The following is a 5950-nucleotide window of genomic DNA, read 5'->3' on the forward strand; positions in this document are numbered from 1 at the left end:
CGTTTTTATATAAACGTTTGAACAATACTAAAAAAAACCAAGCACGCATCTTTTTAGCATAAAGGTTGCAGCTGGCAGCGATATTGCATTAGGTGGGGTAGTAGGTGCGCTAAATTTCTGGCGTAAGCCGTTCTATATTGTAAAAAAATAACAGCCATGGAGCACTAAGAAATCGTAGGCGGGCAGCTACCGCTCATATTTCATTTCTTATTTCTCTATGGTTATTCTGCCGAAAATGCACGGTGCGTGTGACGTCTTACCAGAAGACACAACGCAGCTTAACAGACGACAAAAATAGTTTTGGAACAATGGAAAGCGCTCGAGCTCAGCAAAACCGCCTTTCTGCTGCATTTCAACACAACTTCGTGACCGCGTGAGTTGTACCATACGATCAAAAACTGTCCCACTATTACGATATGCCGAAAATTTCAGGGGCGAAAAGTGTGGATCAGATTTCTTTTTTTACTATTATTGGGTAAGACTCGGTGAATTCTTGAACAAATGGTTTGATGTACCTTGCACAATCAAAGTGAGAAGCGCATCGTGCGAGTGCATCTCGTCCTGCGTAATTAACCGATAGCTGTGTGGGCCAGATGAAACGGGTCTCGGTTTGTTGCAAGATTACATTGCCTCGATGCATAGTTAAAATAATGACGTACTTCACTGAGCGGAGCATGAGGCTTCCGTTTGATTTTTGGGCTGATTTGCTGAACGTGCTGCAGGAACACTCAACATTTCGTGAAGAAAACATTTCCCAACGTAAATTGCGATAGAAATTATATGGACACTCCAGGCGCATTCCGGCCGTCGGCGTAGGCGTCGCTGTGAGGTTCCACATTAAATCCAAAGGCGATGACATCGTCGCCGTGCGCCGTGTGCTCTATGTGCGAGGGTCGGCCGGCGATTACGGTTCAATATCGCGCACGAAAGGAAGGGAGGCGGGAAGGAAGCGCACCGTCTTCTGTCGCGCGAAGCTCGGGGGTGGGGGGCGGGGAGGGTTCGGAAGTGGGGCCCGTTCTACTCTGGGCGGCCCGGGTGGCCGCGCGAACCCGGCCTGGCAGCTGTATCTTGAAAGCCATCGGCGACACTGACGCAGTCCGCCGCGCGCCGTGTTCTCGCGACTTAGTTCGCGTTGATGCGAGACGCAGCACGAAGGTCAATTCGCTCGCTGCTGCTGCCACGCTTCCTCACTCCAGCATCTTCCCAGCGAGTTTCCGCGGTCATCGAGTGAGATGTGCTCATGTTTGCTCGTGCGCGCCTCAAACCATGATTGTTAATTTAGCTAGTATGTCTATGTCTACAAGCTTATACGGCCCAAGAAATTAGAATACCCATCCTTGCTTCGTGTGGCTGTGCACTAATTTGCTATTGCAATCGATGTTTTGCCATTTGGGCGACACTGCGACTTTTAAAGCGAAGCTTTATATAGCTACCCTCCTGCGGTGGTCGATGTCCGTCGGTGTATGCGTCGCGCCGGCACGAAAAAATTTTCGTCTCCAGTTTCTCGCAAGTGCTCCGTAGCTCTCAATCTAATGAAGGTATCTTGGAAAAAATTATGCTGGAATTGGCTGCTAAGACGACTCTATCAGTACGCCGAGGTTAATTTACTTGTAATTAGTTCACAGTGAAGTTGTAAACGTTACAAAATTCCTGTCTGCTGTCAATACATGGCCGTCTACGGAGGCAGTGTGGTTACAAAAAACGGCTATAACTATTGCTTTATGAAAACTATGTCGAAATAAATTACACTGCAATCAATCGATAAGATGACTCTAACATTACGCTGAGTTACATCTACTTTTCCTAATTACGTAGTTCACAGTTTTGTTGTAAATATTGTGGAATTCCCGTCTATTGGGGTAAAATCGCCGTCATCGATTGAGGTACAACACACTACAGCTTCGCTGCTCGTCCTCCTTCAAAGAGCGGAAAGGCTGATAAAGTTGTTTCTCCAACTTGCGCTGGTAAAAGTACACACAGGACAGCAGCACTGCTAATAAGACAGCGTACCTAGCAAGCCCTCTAGGTATCAGACGTATAAAAAACAACATTTTTGCTAGAAGCGCAATACATTGAAAGCAACCGGAATGGCACCTGTTTCACAGCAGCAGCATGAGCGTGACGGCGCGCTTGTGCCGTGACGTCGCACTGATGGGAACTCCGTCGATGCATGGTCGTGGCGTGGCGTCGCAGCCAAGGGCAATAGGAGCTCAGGTGCCGTTACGCTGCTACACACGACACAGGCGAGGCTTTTTTGCTGAATGGAACATTTCACGCTTTGCATTAGAATGGCGAGAGTCATTCGGAGCAATAATTTGTGTGATAACGCAAATGACAGTGCCCTGCTATTTGAGGCCCGAGTGGCTGCCTGAGTGCAAAGATATACCTCAGCAAATATATGCCTCAGGATAAGGAATGTGTGTGCTGCAATGAAAGCTTGGAAACGACTCGGCACATCATAATGAATAGCCAAATTATTCACCAAATAACAACTGTTGAATAACAGAAACGTCCTCGTCGATTAACGGCTGCTGTGTTTCTCGATATCAAGGGTACTTTTGACAATGTTATACATGATGCCGTTTTAAATGCCCTTGAAGAATACGGCATCAGTGGCCGTATGCATCACTGGATAGCCAGCTCTCTTCAAGAGAGAAGGATATTCTTGACAACTCTAGACGGTGACACAAGGAACCAGCCCGTCTATCGTGGGTTGTCTCAAGGAGATGTACTGAGCCCAACTGTATTCAATGTCGTTCTTGTTGAACTCATAAAAGAACTCGCAGGCACAGTCTAGGCCTCTGTGTACGCAGATTGCATCTGCATAAGGACCACAAGCTTAACGTACTTGTAAGTGCAAACGAGGCTGCAGCGTGCAGTGTCAATAACGTCGACGTACAAAACATTCGTGGACTACAGCTCTCACCAACAAAAACTGTAGCCATGGCATTCTGTAGCCACACAGAAGTTAATGGCCTACTACCCCGTTATGATTAATGGGAACGTGATGGGAACGGTGACCGACCACAAGTTTATTTTTTTGTTTAGTTATTAAAAATACATGCAGGACCCAAAGGCACTACAGAAAGGAGTGTGGGAAAATGGCAAGACGTGCAGTGAACAAAAAAAATGACAAGGCATCTTGTAAAGTGATCTTGAACTCGTTGTCATCAGTTATGCTGGTGATTGGGGAGGGAAAGTGGGTCCATGCGACGCTTTTTCTATAGGAAGAAAAGAATAATTAAACAATTTCGTGCGACAAGACGGTAGACCCACCTTGAAGCGATGATTGTTCCTTGAACATATATAATGAAGAGGTTGCGACAGGACGTCCTTGAAATGGTTGTTACAATAATGGATTTTGTGAAAAAGGTTAACGCGAGATAGTTTCGACGCAACGAAAGGTCAGGCAAGTTTAGGGTTTCCTTCATACATGTGACACTGGAATGACGGGAATAATTCGATAATATGAAACGTGCTGCACGATTCTCAGTGGCTTCAAAAGTTCGAATGAGTGTAGTATGAGTAGGATTCCACATGACGCATGCATACTCTAATTTAGAACGTCCCAAGGTTTTGTAAATTGTTAACTTCAAAGACAATGGGGCATCAAAAAAGTTTAGATGCAGATAACCAAGCATGCAATTCGCGTCGTTACATATTCGACAAACCTATTCCACGAAAGATTAAAACAAATGTGAACACCAAGGTAGTTATAACTGCAGCCGATGGTAACGGAATATTATTGAGGGAATAAGTACGCGGACAATGATTAGTGGTGGGGCGAGAAACTTGCATGCTTTAACATATAGTTGTATTAAGTGTCATGAGTCATTTACTGCCCCATTCACATAACCTGTCTAGATTGCGTTGCAGATTGAGATAATCGCCATGGTTAGTAAATTTCTGGTAAACTACACAGTCATTTGCAAACAGTCCGACATTTGAAGAAAGGCATGTAGGAAGATCCCTAAAGGAAATCAAGAAAAGCAGAGGGCCCAAAACGAACCATCGTGGGCCACCAGATGTTACGGCAGAATGGACCCCTTGCACAAGTACGCCGCTCGCGGCAGCCGCCGCAACTACGTGCGCTGCCGACATGTTGAGAGGTACCGCCAGCTGCGGCTGCTGTCACAGCTGTGTTGATTAAGCAAAGCGTCGTGTCGTTCACGGCTCTTACGTATACGTTTATTGATTGCGCTGGCACGTCTGCGTTAAGAATGTTTTATTAGGCAGTGATCAACTTCTGCTAGGTTCTTGAATATCACCAGCAGTGATACCTATGCAAAGGCGGTGAGAAGGTACGTATACGTGCGTGCATTCATTACGGGTGTTGTTCGCGGGCATGCCACTGTTGTCGTGCTGCGTTGACCCCGCATAAGCAAGCTTAGAGCGAACTTCTCCCACTGCCTTATTCAGCTTTATAGCGAAACATTGTGGGAACGCATTAGAGGCTATGGTAACGGCGTTGTGTGCGCGCGTGTGCGCGCGTACGTGCGTGCGTGCGTGCGTGCGCGTGTGTGTGCGTGTGTGCGTGTGTGAGCGCGCGCTACATGCCGGTGTTAAACCACGCTTCGCATACGCTGCGTAAAACTAGCTGATCGAACATCGTTTCCCACCGCATGGTATGTTTCTGCAAAAGGTTTTTTTATCCACGCATGTGTTCGTATTTTGATGGACGCTAATGTTTGGGGCACTTATATAAGGGTTAGAGACTCTGTTGCTCGCTGAAAGTACGGCTGTACTTTAGCGGAGCAAGTGTGCTACTGACAACACGGTAAACTTAAGGACTTCGTCGCAGTGTCCGCAGTCTACAGGCACAGGCAAGCTATACGGTGAACTATTTGCACCGACGAAAAGTCTGTGCAACCCTAAATTACACCGTGATGTATCTCGAACGTCGCACTCTTTAGCCAGCCTGACTGGTACGACGTGCTACAAATGTGTGGGTGGCAGACAACTATAATATGTATGCGGTCTACCTATAGCTGCCGAGTTTCCTCATAAGTCAAAGCCCCGATCAGAAAAAAAATATCAAATTTTTTCGCCTGCGCTTTGTAGTTTATTTAAAAATTCAACGATCATTTTTTATGAACCAAAGATTAAAATCGTGCCATGAAGTTAATGCGAAGAGACCACTTTTTGCGTGTGAACAGCATGCAGTGCTAAAAACACAATGCCCAGCTGCATTGGCGCCCATGGCAACGTAAGAAAATGAAGGCTAGTGACCCAGCTCGTTTAGTGAAATACTGGCATTTTGGACAACCATATCATGAGTTACCTTTTGCAGGTCTCATTTCACAAGTTCCCGCGGCACAAGATGATGTTCAAAAAGTGGATAATCGCCATAAGAAGGGATCCAGGGCCAAACTTCGTGGTCGGCCAGTTTACGATCAGTCTGCTCCAAATATTTCAACTGGATGACTATACCCCATACGTGACTAGTGGGCGGCGCTTTCTGAGAGAGAATGCTGCGCGGACGCAGTTTGTGTTTGCCAAGCCTGTGAAACAGCGTCGACCACCTAAAGAGTGAGCACTGCGCCGCAGCAAGAGCCTTGCAAGCAATCTTTTGCAAGCAGCAAGCACCGACACTGATCTGAGTCAGCGTGAATGTAACAGTGACCAAGATATGACCTGGGAGCCTTCACAGCAATCCGAAGATGCAGGCCGACCAGCCAAGGGTCGTGCGACGCAAAACACTGCTGCAGGTGTGCTTTGCCTCTCATGCACTGCCACTTTTTAAATAATTCAACTGGAGCTAAAAGCAAGGTGCGAAGAAGTAGCACAGCTGTATGCTCGTGTTCATAACCATAGAAGTGCTTTAGGTGAGGCAAGGAAGCTCAAAGAGGACATCATCGCAGTAAACGACCACAACATTGAGCTGATTGCAGAGAACAAAAAGCTAACTGAGCAGCTTGAATATCTGAGCTGCCAAAAAGCAGCCGCAAGA

This window comes from Dermacentor variabilis, chromosome 8 (assembly GCF_050947875.1).
Source record: "Dermacentor variabilis isolate Ectoservices chromosome 8, ASM5094787v1, whole genome shotgun sequence".
In the NCBI taxonomy this organism is placed as follows: Eukaryota; Metazoa; Arthropoda; class Arachnida; order Ixodida; family Ixodidae; genus Dermacentor; species Dermacentor variabilis.